This window comes from Sapajus apella, unplaced genomic scaffold (assembly GCF_009761245.1).
Source record: "Sapajus apella isolate SASKATOON/1434 unplaced genomic scaffold, GSC_monkey_1.0 scaffold14, whole genome shotgun sequence".
NCBI classification, from domain to species: Eukaryota; Metazoa; Chordata; class Mammalia; order Primates; family Cebidae; genus Sapajus; species Sapajus apella.
In genome coordinates, this window is record NW_022436954.1 from 24241753 (window position 1) to 24260255 (window position 18503).

The following is an 18503-nucleotide window of genomic DNA, read 5'->3' on the forward strand; positions in this document are numbered from 1 at the left end:
CAAGTAAGTTTTACATGAGGGTTTTATCAGTGTGCTAATGAGCAGGGATTGTAGCTTGAGAAACCTGTTGGACTGGGCATGGTGGCTCATGCCTGTAATCCCAGCAATTTGGGAGGCCGAGGCAGGTGAATCATGAGGTCAGGAGTTTGAGACCAGGTTGGCCAACATGGTAAAACCCCATCTCTACTAAAAATACAAAAAATTAGCTGGGTGTGGTGGCATGCGCCTGTAATCGCAGCTACTAGGGAGACTGATGCAGGAGAATCACTTGAACTCAGGAGGCAGAGGTTGCAGTGAGCCGAGATCTCGCCACTGCACTCCAGCCTGGGTGACAGTGCAAGACTCCATCTCAAAAAAAAAAGAAATATCTTACAGATATTTACTATTTTACTTTTATAATGCTGCATTGTAAGTCATATCAGAATTTAAATTCTAAAACAGCTATCTGATTGTCTCTCATTTTTCTATCAAATGCTTGGGCTCAGTTTTTTTTTTTTTTTAAGAGGAAAGCACAAACACAGTCCCCCACTACCATAAATTATGCAGTCGAGTTTTCCACATTTGGGGAAGTCGCAGGGGTCAGCACATCCGGAGTGCAATGGATAAGCCTCGCTCTGGGAAAACCACTTTAGTGATCATGCTATCACTGGTATACCCCTGCCAGGTAAGTATAGGGCTGAGTTTTTTTCTATTCCATGTGATACGTGCTGGGCCACTGTCAAAATGGTTGTAAATGTCAAGCTATCGGGCCAATCCAAAACTGATCCTGAATGTCCAGCTTGGCTCACTCACATGGTTGGCATTTGATGCTGGCACTTGGCAGGGAGATCAGAGAGGACTGACATAGGCAACTTAGTTCTCCATGTGGTCTCTCCATGTGGCTTGGGCTTATCTTACTATGACTACTCATTAAGGAACAGAAAGTAGGTGCTGTTAGTCACCTTAAAGCTTGGAGTTCTAGAATGTCACATTTACCTCATTTCATTGGTTAGATCCAAGGACAGCCCACAATCAACGAGAGGGTACATATGTTCTACTTCTTAATACGAACATAAAGACATGAGAATAATTTTTGGACAATGTCATTGGAAACCAGCTACCACATTACTTTACAGAGCCTATCTTTAGGATAACAGTTTAATAATCTGGGTGCTGTCCATTGCATGACATAAATACATATTTTTTAATTGTCAAATTACTTTTGTTTTCATTAGAAAATCCAAAATTAAAATAATTCCATTGATTTTAAAGACAGCTACATATTTCATAAAAAGTCAGTCAACAAATCCAGTATGTTAGAATGGACAAACCAAGTACCTATACAATGATGTGGGCATGTAGTATTCTCAGTAGTGTTTAAATCCAATCTTTTCTCATGGGTTTGGGAGTTGCGGGCTTGGGGTTATGCAAAACATCAAAGTGGAGCTAGCTTCATTCTGGGCAATAATTGTTAATTAGATTAATTTTTAGAACTTCGCTTTTTTATTAAGTGTAGATTATAATATTCAAGTGGACATTTCTTCTCTATGAATATATCAGCTCTTTCATAATTCTCCTCAACTATTGGTACCGACAATTTGGTTATATAACAATGCATTCTTCAAACAGCCTACTCTAAGCCCTTGTTGACTTAACCAATGATCATATTCCATTCTTTTGGGTAAAATGATGGGGTTAGGGTTGGGATCCCATCAAACCAATTTAAATAGAATAAATTTAAAAACATTTGGAATGTTGGAAGAAATTTATTTCTTTGTACATAAAGAAGTATGTAGCACTAGAAGTTGTTATCAAAGTTATTGGGTAGAGAAGAATTGTTTTATCATGAGATTAGCAATATGGCATTCAGCAGAGAAAGATAAATTTACTGCTTCAAACTGTAGCTACCTTTTCTTCTAAGAAGTCTACATTTGAGAGCTAATAATGAACCTTTTTGCTCTAAATCACTTTATATTAGAATTTTTGATCGTAGCAAAATTAAGATACTTAAAATATGTATATATCACAAAATTGTTTTGAGAATTAAATTTGATAATTCTTATAAAGCAGCCTGCACCACATCTGGAATATAAACAATTGTTTAAAAATTTTACTCATTATTTGAAGTATGGCAATATTCCTAGTCCATCAAATAGTTTTATTTTTTTCTTAAAGAACAGATTTAAATTTTTCTTTGTTAGTTACAGAACAAAAGAAAAAATCATAGGACTTTGAGTCTATTTGATTTTAATTTGAATACATAAGGTAGAGCTGTCTGCAATTATAAGCTTACCTAACAGAGAAATATGGTGTAAATAAAAAACACAATAAAAATGTAATTACAGAAGCTGGTTGAGTTTCTTTTTTTTCCTTGAAAGAAGTTTATGTTGGATAAGAAAGAGCTGATTTCTATTATTTTTTATGATTAGAGTATTCTATTTATATTCTCAGCACCGAATTAGTTTCTTTTTTAATGCTAACCTTGCTGAGGATCCTTTTAAAACACTTAAATGAGTTGAGTACATAAATCATCTCAGTGAACACAAATACTTACATTTAAAAACTCTGGAGGGAGCTTTTTAAAGATTTTAGAGTAGAAAATGAGTCACTTGAAGACTTTGTGCCCCATCTTACCACTTACCAAACTTATATAACTATTGTTATTTTTCAAAGACTTAGCAATAGTAAAATCTTTAATAAAAAAGTGTTCAAAAGTAAACATACAACATTGCATATAGAGAGGCTTACAATACACTGCATACAAAATCTAGTAAGTAGAGGCTTAGCGTTAGTTCTCAAGTTTGTGAATTTTGATATAAGCATTATAATGGAATATTGAATTGTAATATTGAATATTACATTATAATAGAGACCATATGCATATAGGCAAATGTCCATAGTAAAATGGAGAGTTTTTGAAGGCTATACTGTAATAAATATAGTTAAAATTAGAGAATTAACAGCTAAATATTTAGAAGACAGAATGTTTCATTTATATATTTTATTAGCTAGAAATATTTATATGTATACAAGTAAACTCTAATTTAAAAATAAATACAGTGCTATAGTTCTGTAATAAGTCATAATTAAATACTTAAATTTATTAGATGTTCTGACACACATATAACATCAAGTTTACAATTTAGTAGTGATAATTTGTCAATCTATGGAGAGTCATTGAGTTTTGAATAAACACTGCTTAATTTGCTGGTTTGTAAAACTTCATTTTCATATATTAAATTTGCTTAGAGTAGATCTCATCAATATTCTCATTCAGCAGAAGCATCACAATCCTTTACCTACATAGAGATGCCAAACTTTGCTTTCTAAATGAGATTCATTGGAAGGAACCTAAAGACTCATCTATGATGAAATTGAGAATATATTAGGAATAAATCAAAAATATAATGAAATACTGGGATAAATTTCAGGTTCTTTAAAATCATTCTACATAGTTCCTGGGCCCTGCATGCCTATCTCATAGTTTGTTGGAAAACTATGATAACAGTAATCTGTACTTATCAATAATAACCCTGAATGTAAATTGACTGAACTCTCCTATCAAAAGACATGGAAAGGCTGAATGGATAAAAAGGAAAAAATAAGATCTAAAGATCCAATAACCACAAGAAACACATTTCAACTATAAAGACAAAACTATGCAAAACACAAAGATGGAAAAAAGGCATTCTATGCAAATGGAAATCAAAAAAAGATTTAGAGTAGCTATACTTATGCCAGTCCAAATATATTTTAAGACAAAAGTCATAAAAAGAGAGAAAGAAGGTTATCATATAATGATAAAGTTGTCAATTCAGCAAGTAGATATAATAATCGTAAATATATATACACTCAACACTGGGGCAACCAAATATATAAAGCAAATATTATTAGTGCTAATGAGAGAGAGAGAATCCAATACAATACTAGCTGGAGAATTTGACACTTCATATTCATCATTGGATAGATCATCTAGACAAAAAAAGAACAAAGGGAACACCAGACTTAATCCACACTACAGACCAAATGAACATAAATACATATTCACAGAACATTTTATCCATCAGTTGTTGAATAAAAATTATTTTTCTCAGCACATAAATTATTCTCAATGTTAGACCATATGTTAGGCCACAGATCAGTTAAAAAAACTGTAATCATATCAAATATCTTCTCTAGACATTATGGATTAAAACTAGAAAACAATAACAAGAGGGATTTTGGCAACTATATAAGCACATGAAAATTAAACAATATGCTCCTGAATGATGAGTGGGTCAACAAAGAAATTAAGAAGGAAATTAAAAATTTTAAAACAAGTAAAAATGGCAACAAATATATCAAACGTATGGGTTATAGTAAAATAAGTACTAAGAAAATATATAGCTATAAGTTCCTATATTTAAAAAGTAGAAAAACTTCAACTAAACAACATAATGATACGTCTTAACTAGAAAAGCAAAGCAAAGCCAAAGTTAGTAGAAAAAAAGAATAATAAAGATCAGAGCAGAAATAAAATTGAAACAAAAAATTGAAAAAATTAGTGAAACCATAAGTCAGATTTTGAAAAGATAAACAAAATTGATGAACCTTACTTAAACTAAATAAGAAAAAGAAGATCTAAATAAATAAATTCAGAAATGGAAAAGGACACATTGCAACCAATACCATAGAAATCCAAATGATCACTAGACTACTATGAGCATCTACACGCCAATAAATTGGAAAACTTAGAATAAATGGAAAAATTCCTTGACAAATATGATCTACCATGATTGAACCATGAAGAAATTCAAAACCTAAGCAGATCAATTAAAAGGAATGAGAAGCCGTAATAAAGTCTTCCAGCAAAGCAAAGCCTGGGACTTGATGTCTTCACTGCTGAATTTTGCCAAACATGTAAAGAAGAAGGAAAACCAATTCTACTCAAACAATTTCAAAAAATAAAGATGAAGAGAATATTTTCAAATTTATTGTAAGAGGCCAGTATCACACTGATACTAAAACTAGGCAAGAAAGAAGAAAGGAAAGGAAGGGAAGGGAAGGGAAGGTGGCGGGGGGAGGGGGGGTGAAGAGAGGGGAAGGGAGGGAAGGAGGAAAAGAAGGGAGGGGAGGGGAAGGGGAGGAGAGGGGATAGGAGAGGAGAGGAAGGTGAAAAGAGGGGAGGGGAGGGGAAGAGAAAGGAGGGGTGGGGAAGGGGAAGGGAGGAGGAAAGAAGGAAGGAAGGAGGGAAGGAAGGGAGGGAGGGAGGGAGGAAGGGAAGAAAGAAACTGTAGGCAAATGTTCATGAACATTTATGCAATAATCCTCCACTAAACACTAGCAAACCAAATCAACAACACCTTAAAAAGATTATCATGATCAAGTTGGATTTATTCCAGGGATGCAAAAATGGTTCAACATCTGGAAATCAACCAATATACTATATCATATCAACAGAATAAAGGAAAAAAATCATTTAAGTTGATGCAGAAAAAGCATTTTATGAAATTCAATATACTTTCATGATAAATGTCCTAAAAAAAACTGAGTATAGAAGGAACATACCTTAATATATAAAAGATATATATAACAGACTCACAGGTAGTATACTGTGTGGGAAACAACTGAAAATCTTTTCTCTAAGATCTATAATATGAGGAAGATGCCCATTTTCACCACTGTTATTCAGTATAGTACTGAAAGTCCAACAATCAGACAAGAGAAAGATATAAAGGGCATTAACATAGGAATAGAAGAAGTCAAATTATTCTTTTTTACAGGTGATATGATCTTCTATCTAGAAAATCTTGAAGACCCCAACAGAAAACCTATTAGAACTGATAAATAAATTCAGTAAAGTTGAAGGATACAAAAATCAACATACAAAAAGAAGTAGCATTTCTACATACCAATAGCAAACACTCTGAAAAAGACATCAAGAAAGTAATCCCACTATAATAACTACAAATACAATAAATTTATAGGAATAAATTTCACCAATTAAATAAAATATCTCTACAACGAAGACTGTTTAAAAAATAATGAAAGAAATTAAAGCAGTAACAAAAACCAGAAAAGATATTCCATATTCATCAATTAGAAGAATCAATATTGTTACAACGTCCTTACTACCTAAAGTAATCTATAGATTCAGTGCAATTGCTGTCAAAATACCAATGAGTCTTCACAGAACTAGAAAAAAATATATTAAAATTTATATGGAACCACAAAAGACTGGCCTAGCCCAAGATATTCTAGCAAAAAGAGCTAAACTGGAGGAACTGTATTATCTGACTTTAAGTTATATTACAAAGCTTTAGTAACCAAAACAATATGGTACTGGCATAAAAACAGAAACATACATCAATGAAACAGAATAGAGAGCCCAGAATCAAAACCACACAACTACAGTGACCTAATTTTCAACCAAGGTGCCAAGAACATATATTGGAGAAAGGAAGTGGTGCTGGGAAAACTGGATATCCACATGCAGAAATAAACCTAGAGCCTTATGTCTCACCATTTAAAAAAATTTTTTTAAATGCATTCAAGGCTTAAATCTAAGACCTGTAACTGTGAAAGTACTAATAGCAAACATTGGGTAAAATTTACCAGGAAATCGGACTGCGCAAAGATTTCCTGTGTAAATACCCCACTATCACAGGCAACCAAAGCACAGATAAATAGATTCACATCAAGTTAAAAAGCTTCCATACAAGAAGGTAAACAATCAACAAAGTAAAAAGAAAACACACAGAATGTGAGAAAATATATACAAACTATCCATCTGACAAGGGATTAATAATCAGAATGTATAAGGAGACCAAACAACTCAGGAAATAAATCTAACAATTTGATTTAGTAATGGGCAAATGATCTGAATAGACATTTCTTAAAAGGAGCCATACAAATGGCAAACAGGTACGTGAACAGGTGCTTAACATCACTGATCATCAGAGAAATGCAAACCAAAACTACAGTGAGATAGTATACCACCCCAGTTATAATGGCTTTTATACAAAAGACAGACAATAAAAAATGCTGGTGAGGATGTGGAGACAAGGCAACATTAATACACTGGGAATACAGTAAGTCTTAATACGTTGGTGGGAATGAGTATAACCATTATGGAAAACAGTTGGTAGTTTCTTCAAAAAAATAAAAGAAACCCACATATGATCCAGCAATCCAACTTCCACGTATATACTGAAAAGAAAGCAAATCAGTACGCTGAAAATATATCCTTACTCCCATGTTTATTGCAGCACTATTCACAACAGTCAAAATTTGGAACCAGCCTAATTGTCTATCAACAGATAAACTGATAAAGAAAATGTGGTACATATGCAAAATGGAGCACTTTTCAGCCATAAAAAGAATAAGATCCCTCATTTGCAACAACATGAATGAAACTGGAAGTCATTATATTACACAATATAAGCCAGGCAAAGGAAGGTGACTTATTTTGGAAGCTAAAATTAAAATAATTGAATTCATAGAGATAGAGAGTAGAATAATGGTTACCACAGGCTGGGAAGAGTAGTTGTTGGGGGATGCAGGATAGTTACTGGGTACAAAAATATATTTAAATCGAATAAATAAGATCTAGCATTTGACTACAACAGGGTGACTACAGTCAAAAATAATTTATTGCATATTTAAAATAACAAAAACTGTATGATTTTTTAATAACACAAAAGATAAATGCTTGAGGTGATGAATACCCCATTTACTCTGATGTGATTATTACACAGTTTGCCCATGTCAAAATATTTCATGTACTGCATAAATATATACCATGTACTCACCAATTTAAAAAAACTTTTTTAAATTGATGCAGCTTTTGGCTTCCTTTCAAAATACAACAGCACAGTTGATTCCTGAGCTGTGATGACTTTCCTCTTACTATACTACTGACATGATGCTATTTTGGCCCAAACTTTTGAATCAATTCTTGTCTGCTGCCTGATTCAATTGTTTGTCATGCACGCTGGTCAGTCCATAAATGTGATCTTTGGATGTCTATGAAGATAATTATTTTGTAGTAACTACCATAGTCTAACTTTGATGGTTAGCAAGCAGATGAAGAGTATTTGGGAAGTTTACTGAGGTTTTGAGAGACACTTCGCTGGATACAATATTTGACTCTCAATTTCTCACTCATATAAACATCTGGAAATTACTACTTTTGCATAAATTCCTTTGTATACAAGAACCAGTTTGTTACAATTTGCACCTCTTTATCAGTCTGGAGGTTTGAAATGGGTTTTATTACTCATGCCCTTGGTTCTATGAAGGACGCTCACTCCTTGCACAGATGAAGGAGGAGGATTGTATTAATAAAGAATTTTTTTCATGTTCAAATAAAGTGGAAGTCATAGAAAGCATTATCACATAAAAATATTTCTACATAGAAAATCATAAGTAGCAATGTTTATAATATAAACATGAAAATAACCAAATATTATATTGTTTTCTTAACACAATAGAAACTACCTAAACAAGTCATCTAGTCCTTTTTAATGTATAACCTACATTAAAAAAATTAAATTGACTTTGAAACAATCCCAAAATAGGTGGAATAATTAACGGAGCTGTAATCATTGTTACAAACCTCCTGAGAACAGTCACTAATAAAACTGGCATATTAAAATCTCCAAAATAATCAAGTGCAACTAAACACGATTAATGATGAACCAACTAATTTACATGCAAAGCATATTAAGTAGTTGTGGTCTTTGACTTGTATCAAACTTCCTCTTTAATCTGATTTTTGATAAGATTTGATAAAAGCAAACATACTAGCAGTTTTACTTTGCTCACATATTTTAATCCCACACTATTTTAATTGCAGTGAATTTTTATTTGCAAAAGTAGAAAGAAGATCCAAAAATCTGATCAGAAAATAGCAGAGAAGGTGATTTCTACAGAATTTTAAATGTTTATATTTGATGCTCTATCCTGATTTTTTAAAAAAGTTCCAACACTTTGGGAGGCTAAGGTGGGCAGATCACAAGGTTAGAAGTTTGAGACCAGCCTGGCCAACATAGTGAAACTCCATCTCTACTAAAAATACAAAAAATTAGCCTGGCATGGTGGCAGGCACTTGTAATTCCAGCTACTTGGGAGGCTGAGACAGTAAAATCACTTGAACCTGGGAGGCATAGGTTGCAGCGAGCCAAGATTGTGCTGCTGCATTCCAGCCTGGGTGACAGTGCGAGATTCTATCTCAAAAAAAAAAAAAAAAAAAAAACCAAAAAGTCCTTGTGTGGCCAGATTGATACTTTCTTCATGACTGTGACCAGTGTGTCTCAGCAGCCTTGAAAATTTTAAGTAATTTGGCAACAAATGGTTATGCTCTTAGTTTACTTATAGGTTTCTCTTCAGAAAAATGTTCAAATAGAGGGGAAATTAAATTATATAGTTCTATATCTAGGTGTACTCTATCAAGTGTGAAACTTCTATACAAATGAAGTTAAGTGTGGGAAATGGGCAGATCCATTACATTAAAAGGAAAGACACTGCCTATATATTATGCATTTTCCATCTCATGATGTAAAACAACCTTTTTCACCAATGTAATGAAACTATTCTTGATGCCAGCAATGTTTCCTTTGAAGAAGTTTCCGCTTTCACAATAACAATAACTAGGACCATAATAATGAGTAGACAGACTGGACATTATTTATTTCTCCTGGGGAAGCACTCCCTAACATTACTCCTCTGTATATGCCTGAAATGTAATCATGAGCCATACAGTTGCTTTTTACATCAAAGTTCAAATTCTTGAATTTTTTTCCTTATGTTCTTTTACACTAGACTCTTCCTACTGTCTTTCCTTTGGCTCTTCCTACTTTTCTTAGCCTCAATAGTCACCTCCCATTTAGTCTACCACCACAAGGGAAAAAAGAAAAAAAAAAAACTGACCAACATTTTCTAAATCTCACTTTAAACCTGTGTTTCTAGATATGATATCTCTTTAGGGCAGATGAAAGTATATTGGGTCTACACATGGTGACTGTACAGATTTTCTTTAATCATAAAAGAACATGGCTGCTGCCTTTGAATTCTCAACATTAAATATGGTTAGCAGGAGTAAACTTGGCAATTAGAGGGCAACCCAATAATAGCAGCAACAACAACAGACCTTAATCAAGCAATTAATATGGGCCATGTATCTTGCTAGACATTTTAACAAGAGTTATTGTACCTATATCACACAGTTGTAATTAACTTCCGAATAAATGAAGGGTTTTAAGGCTTAGGTCACATGTCCAACTCACAGCTGCAATGTGGTGGATCCAAATCTCTCTGAGGCCAAATTCTGACCAGCTTAAATGAATCCTGTGCTCCATGCTTGAAACAACTGCTCCAGCCATCAGAAATGAGCCTCCCATTCAACTGAAGTCTACATATGAGATTCCCATGGGATAATTCATAAATAAGATAGGCTGCTTGAAGTTAATTCTGGGTATATCCTGAAGTCAACTGTGTCCTCCACATTTTCTTCTTGTTTTTCCACAACTGAGGAGGCACTGGTGCCTACTTACCTAAATGATGAGATTTCTCTTGGATGCAATTACAGTTTTTACTAGGCCTTTAAATAAATATGTTGACTATATTTCCCTGTTGTATGTGTCTGTGTGCTGTAGTACCCTTTCTACTTTCATACCAGCTTATTTCCTTTTAGCTTTTGCTATTATTTGTCAAATATCACAGCTGATGTTGAAGAAGATAATGATGATGTATAGATTTCTGTATTACTTTAATTAAAACCAATCTTTTATTAAACAGCAGGTAGAGTTAAGAAAATTATTATTATCTATGAGAATCTGAACTATAAAATCATATTTCCCAAAGCACTCAAAACATCTGTAACATAGAGTTGTGCTGAGGATGGCCTTGATGAGTGGAAGACCATGTTGCTGAGCCAATGTGTAACCTCCATCCCTGCCACCATGACCAGTTTTTTCATGGGTCCATTGGGCAATGACAGAGTGGCTGGAAAAAGAGGCTGAGTGGTGTCCATAGAACGGGTCAGGCTATCCACTTGATTATTAAAATTCTCCTCTGCTGAGGTCACCCATTGGTGAGTACTCACATAGAATACAAATATCTTCACAGTTTTAGACCACTCAGAGGTTTATCCACATAACTCATCCCTGAATTTATTTGTCACCACTTTTCCAATCATGCTTTTTCCAAGTCCCTGACCATCCAGCCAAACAATTGGCTACAGTCCATGAATCAGTATATAATCTCACATCTGGCCATTTAAATGCACAACCAGGTGTACTCCTTGAAGTTCTGTCCACTGGTAAGATTTCCCATCACCACTGTCCTTCAGGGATGTCCTAGGAAGGAGCTGTGGTGCTGCAGCTGTTCACTTTTGAGTGGTGCCTGCATATCATGCAGAACCATCTGTGACCCATGCCCTAGTCTTCTCTTTCTCTGCAAACTGACCATAGGAACCTCCCCATGAGGCCATTGGTGCAGGATGGGAAAGAAGGTAGAGTGTCAAGAGTGGAGACCATTGGCATTTTGAGCCCTTTCCTCATGTAACATCAGTGGAGGCTGGGGAAAGAAGGCAGTGTGGCAACCGTGGATATTATAAAGAAACAAGCATACGAAGTCAACACCAAGACAAAAGTGTGCCAAATTGCAGGGTCTTTATTGTCGGTGGCCACAGAGGACTCGCGTCTCTCCAACCCGTAGCCTCAAAAGGAGGGTGTCAAGGCCTTTTATACCCGTAAAACCACCTTGGGAGCGAGGGTGAGGGGTGGGGGTCGGGGTGAGGGGCTTCAGACGTTCTGAGGGCTAGTGGATTCTGTAAATCACCTCCTGGGCAGAGATGAGAGTGAGGGGCTCTAGACATTCCAGTGGATTCCTGGGTGAAGATGAGGGTGAGGGGCTCTGGACATTCCTGGGGCCAGGGGACTTTTGACATTCTGATTGTTACTTAAGTGGTTCACAAGAGTCAAGATTAGCATTTGTTTACACATTGTCTGGGCAGGGTGGAAATTACACTCCTTAATTACTTTTTACAAGTCGCAGGGGCCAAGATGGCGTGGGTTTGGAGTGCTTGCCTGTCACAATTTGATTACAGACAGCAGCTTCAACAGAAAACTGAGGTATGGTTGAGGTATGCAGGTTTATGGGGCTTTTTACCATGTCACATGGAGACCACAGGCATTTGAGTCACTTCCTCATGTAACTTACTTATGCCTTCAGGACCTGCTCAAGCCTGATCACATATATACCACTTCCATTTGATGATTGAATAATGCTGGGCACCCCCAACTTTATGGCTAGTTGGGTCAGAAAGGACCCAGTTCATGATAGGCAGTTCAAGTCACATGGTAATTTGATGACCCATGTCAAACATTCACTTTCCACAAAAGCCCAGTAACAGGCTGAAGTGTCTCTCAAAAGGAAAATAGTTATCTGGGGAAGATGGCGGGGCCTTGCTCCACAATCCTAGAGGCCTCCACTGTGATTCACTTATTGGGGCCTACCAAAGTCTCCAAATAGCATTGCTTTCTGCCACTGAAACCTCAATCGCCATTTGATCTGCTGGGTCATATAACCCAAGTGGCTGAAAAACTTGCACAGAAGACTGAACCTGTTGCAGAGCCATCTCCTGTTCTGCACCCCTCTCAAAAGTGGCAGCCTTCCAGTTTACTTGATAAATGGGCCAGAATAACACACCCAAATGAGAAATATGTTGCCTCCAAAATCCAAATAGGCCAACTAGGTGTTGACAGAGCTGTTAACAGAGTAGGTGTTGCACCTTTCTTGGTTGTAGGAGAGGTCAAATGCAACAACTTATCCTTCGCCTTAGAAGGAATATCTTGACAGGCCCCACACCACTGGACCCCTATAAATTTTACAGAGATAGAGGGTTCCTGAATTTTAATCAGATTTATTTCCCATCCTCTGGCACACAAATATCCCACTAGTAAGTCCAGTGTGTTTCCTGCTTCTTGCTCACTGGATCTAATCAGCATAATGCCATCAATGTAATTAACCAGTGTGATATCTTGTGGAAGAGAAAAGTGATCAAGGTCTCTCAGAATGAGATTATGATACAAAGCCAGAGAGTTGATATACCCCAGAGGTAGGACAGAAAAGGTATACTGTTGGCCTTGCCAGCTGAAAGCAAATTATTTCTGGTGGGCCTTATGGAAAGGAATGGAGAAAAAGGCATTTCCCAGGCAATGGCTGCATACCAGGTACCAGGAGATGGGTTAATTTGCTCAAGCAACGAGACCACATCTGGTATAGCAGCTGTAATTGGAGTCGCCACTTGGTTAAGCTTACAATAATCCACTGTCATTCTCTGATCCATCTGTCTGCTGCACAGGCCAAATAGGAGAGGTCAATGGGGATATGGTGGGAATCACTTCCCCTGCATCTTTCAAATTCTTAATGGTGGAAGTAATCTCCACAATCTATCCAGAGATGCAATATTATTTTTGATTTACTATTTTCTAGGTAAAATCAGCTCTAATAGCTTCCATTTTGGCCTTTCCAACAATAATAGCCTTCACCTTGCCAATCAGGGAGCCAATGTGGGGGTTTTGCCAGCTGCTAAGTATGTCTATGCCATTATGCATTCGGGCACTGGGGAAATGACCACAGGAAGAGACTGGGGACTCACTGGATCCACTGTAAGTCGACCTGAGCTAAAACTTCATTAATTACCTGACATCCATAAGTCCCTACTTTAACTTGGGGCTACAATGACATTTTGGGTCTCATGCAACCAACATCAGCTCAGAGCCAGTGTCTAGTAATCCTTGAAATCTCTGACCATTTCCCTTTTCCCAGTTCACAGTTACCCTGCTGAAAGGGCAGAGGTCCCCTGAAGAAGGTTGGGAGAAAGATTAACAACATAAATTGTGGATAGTGCAGTGGAGTCCTTCCTCAAGGAGACCCGGCCTCCCCTGCATTCAAAGGGTTCTGGGTCTGTAAACTGGCTGAAGTCTGGAAATTGATTCGGGGGGTCATGATCCTTCTTTTTTTTTTTTCATAATTTAAATTAGTCTTTTGTCCATTTGACCTGGAAGTTTTCTGCTTATGTAAATTAAGTAGAAATGCAGTGGGCTTGTATCAGTTTCACTTCTAGGAACACTGTGATTAATTAGCAAATGGCAGAGTTCTACAAGAGTCAGACTATTCTGACTGCTACTTTGCCTCTGTTGTTCATTATGGTAGCTATAGCCACCTTGTCTTTGATGGTTGAGTGAGTGCTGCCACTTTGCCCCTGCCACCTTGAGATTCAATTATTTCCCAATTATGTCCATTGTATTTAAATTTTATAGTTGAGTGACTGAGGTTCCCACTGTTATATCCGGCATACAGAGAAGGTCAATTACAGGGCTCTTTAATGTTGACATCACAAATCTATTTCAGAAAGCATTGGTCAAGGGTATGTCTTCTGGACCCTCCCAGCTGGAATGAGTAGGTCTAAAGTGACTAATCCATTCCACTATTCCAATATCTCTAGGTGTTTGAACCTCTTAAACCAAGGGAGATCAGACATTTCTAGCTTGCTCATAGTGAGGCATCTTTTAATCCATATTTCAGCTAAACAAACAAATAAACTGTTAGAACCTTTTTTTTAATTCCCTGAGTTGTAACATTAAAAGCAGTGTCCCTACTTAGTGGGTCCAAATCAATAAATTCATCCTGATCCAAGTCTATGTTTCTTCCACCATTATCCCATACCCTAAATATCCATTCCCATGCCTGCTCTCCAGATTTCTGTTTATATAATTAGATAACTCAAACTTTTCAAGTGTAGCACACCTCTTCATGGGTCACACTCTCAACTCAACCTCACCTCTAGGGGCACATAAGGACTTTAGTCTAGATATAGGTCTAGAAGCAAACAGAGGTGTCAGGGATCACTCCTAAGGATAATCAACATTATTTTGCCTGGCAACTGCCTCAGGGGAGGCCATCACTGTTGTCTCGGGCAGTGCAGGCTTTAACTCCTCAGACAAAGGTGGAAAGGCTGATGGCAGCATGGGTTGGGGAGGGGATGCTGCCACTACTGGGGATAGGGAAGCTGTTTCTTCTGACATAAAAGGTTCATCAGGGTTTACAAGCTCAATGTCCCCAGCTCCATCAGGATCCTCCCACACATCCCCATTCCAAGTTGTAGGGTCCCATTTTTTTCCAATCAATGTCCTTCCTCACTTTAAGAGTAGACACCTGGCAAGGTAGTGTATGCATCTTTCATTGCAGGTCAGCGACTCATATAATCAGAGCTTGTGTCTGTTTTTCTACAATTTCAGCTCTTTCTCTACAGGAGATAAGACTCTCACTTAGAGCAATCTTCACAGATTTGAGGCTCAGTATCTGCTTCTGAAGCTAGCAGTTAGAATCCCTGAGTTCATCATTTTCTTTTGTCACTTTGTCCAGTGAACTTAGGAGCAATCAGCCAACTTTATTATGTTCCTTGGTTCTCCACATATATTCAAAAGTATTATGTATAGAGTCACTAAACTTCTTGCCTCTCATGAGTGGTGAATCACGAGTGTCAAATGCATTTATTTTGCATAACTCTCTACACAGTTTGCACCAAGGGCTACTGGCATTCCCTGTACTATTAGAAGTAGAGTCCGTAGCATTTTTAGGTCTAATTATATTAGGCAGCCAACTCCAGAAACCTCCAAACCAAAGAAAGAACTCCATTCTTAATATTCTGACTGAAATGTTAATCTCCTTTGGCAATACCCTCACAGACGCACCCAGAATTCAATACTTTTCATCCTTCAATTCACTGCAGTCAACACTCAGTATTAGCCATCACAAATGGTAAATCTAGAGTCTTCTTTCTTTAACACAATCATTTCTGTACCATTTGCATGAGACTAAAGCTTAAAAATTGAGAAGGTAATATCATATGTCTCATTTCTAGGTAACATTTAGATTCTTTTTCTTAGTATAAAACAAAAATGTTGAGTTTAGTTATTATAACTCTGTTAACTTACAGACAGCTACAAATGACATTAAAAGGTAAGTTTTATGTCCTCTCTCCTTAAGTCTAAATTACCCTCTGAGTGTGTTGACAAATACAATGCGGAAGAAATAATGCCATACAAGTTTTGGGCTTAGAATTCAAAGGGACCTATAGTTTATTTCTTGGTATAAGTGGAGCCCTGAGCCAAAATATAAATTTAACTATCTTGCTGGAGATTTCATGGAAAGACACTAAGATTACATGGTACAGGTGTTGATTGACTTACGACCTATGCAACTTACGACCATTCGACTTTATGACCACAATCGCTAGCCACGACTGCTCCACGTCTGGCAGCACAAACGTTGCCCAGCTAGGTGTACGACAGTGCGGACCAGCTTCCGGCAGCACTACCATCTCCACGTGCACCATTTCAACTGTACATATAGCCTACTCAACTTACGACCAAATCATGTTACGACCAGTCTGCCGGTCCCAATCGTGGTCGTAAGTCAAGCACTAGCTGTACAGTTAAAGCGGCCAACCCAGCCCTGCCTGCTATCTCTCTCCTCCAAGATGCCGTGTAAAGTCATCCCTGATATTCCAGATTAGAAAAAATTATTAGCTGAACTTCTCCAAGTCACCGTAGTTAATCCCAGGTGAGCAACTGAATTGTCCAAGCAAGCACAACTTGAATTCTTCACCCACTTAATTGGGAGATAAAAGAAAACATATTATTTATGTCACTAAATTTTGAATGAGTGCATTCTGCAGCATTCATCATTGTAACAATAGACATTAAAGCTTATTTTAAGCAAAGAAGAAGACTGTGTCTGTGATATTAGAGTTTAGAAAAAAGCCTTGCTTTATCACTCTACTACAAAACTGTAATGAAAACAAAATAATTATCTCTTCATCAGTTTAATCTAAATAGAAGCTTCTTTAACTCTGAACTAAAAGGGATTGGTTCTTGTCACATAAAAGGATATTTGTCAAGTATTGCAATTAGCACATGCAAAAACTTAAAGCTATCTCAATATATTATTGTTTTTAAAATAGTAAAGGTTCAGGAAAATTTATAACAGTATATCATATAGACTTCATAATAATGTATATCCAAATGTATGCCCAATATAAGAAATTGTTTTAACAAACATTTATTGATTTCCATTATATAAAAAGCCCTATTTCTGACCTTCCACTACATGCAAGCACCAGAACTCATATTTTGCTGTAAATGATGAATATAACGAAATATATAGGTAGCTGGATATTTCATATCTGTCCAGAACATTAACAGTCCCAAATATGCTTCACTGTATTTAAGTGACTTTAGTAAGATAATTTAAAACAAATTATCTTACTTTAAAACAAATGTATCTGTACAAACTCAAAAAGCTGTATAACAGAAAATAGTGAATAACTAGAGACTAAAAGTGTACTTAATGATTCTATTTTAATCATAGTAAATCACAGTGGAATTACTCAGGTGATCACAAGGGCAGAAAATGGCTTGGAAAGCCATGGTTAAAAAGGGGACATTATAAACAGTGCTGAAATGAACATTCGTGTGAAAAAAAAGGGGGGACATTATTCATATTTTTATAATTTTTTTCTTAGACCTTTCCAGATATGCAGGAAAGCATTTTAATCTACAGTTAAAATACCCTCATCAGCTTGGGGAAGGTGATGTGCTTGAAAAAGATGTCAAAATTTAGTTTAATGCACTATCCTAAAATTATGTATCAGTGCAACTATCCATATTCACAATATTAATGTTCATATTTTATTTGAAAGAACAATATTAGTGCAACCAGGTCACTCATGCAAATAAGGAGAATCCCATCTTATAATAACAACTTCCCACCACAATTTGATCAGGCTCAGTGACCTAAAGGTAATAAATGCATAAACCAACAAACCAAGCAGCAGATACATAAATCAGCTGCCAATAACAGTCTTTCAAGCCATCCAGTCCCCTGGGATTGATGTGTTTAATTAAGAAAAATACACTGTGTGGTGTTGAATCACTAATGATTTTGCAAAGAAAATAGTATTTAAATGATTTATCTTGCAATATTTGTGCACTAATTATATTATCAATACTGTATGAACAGGCTAGACAAAGAAAATAGAAATAAGGTTTATCACACTGTGAGTTTTAAAATCATGAGCAATCAGCTACTTCTTTGAATCAAAACACAAAAATGGCAATCATCATGAAACATAAAAATTGCATTTGTTGAAGGTACAGTTGTGACTTTCAGCTTTAATTTTCCAATGAGTCTCCAAAGTCCTAACTTTTGATTATCACAGTAAATATATTCTATTCTCTCAAAGAATACACTGTGATTATTTTAGGGTGAGTTTCACTGACAAACACAAAAACAAACAGAATTGAACAGGTAAACGTAACAGGATACAGAAAAAATTAAAATCATAATAAGATGTCTGCTAGTTCTCATACCTTAACTGGTTAGAGGTTCAGGAAAGATTTGAGGCAATACATTAATATCTTACAGGAATCGTTTTCTATGTTTTCCTCCGACCCTTACATTAAGACTACAAGTCC

The 18503-nt window shown here is 36.2% G+C and overlaps 1 non-coding gene across 1 annotated transcript; it reads right to left on the bottom strand.

Moving 5' to 3' along the window:
- Positions 1–500: 500 nt before the first annotated feature.
- Positions 501–672, bottom strand: LOC116555227. Its single transcript, XR_004270430.1, has one exon. It is a non-coding gene; the product is annotated as a U1 spliceosomal RNA (small nuclear RNA).
- Between the last annotated feature and the right edge of the window lie 17831 nt (positions 673–18503).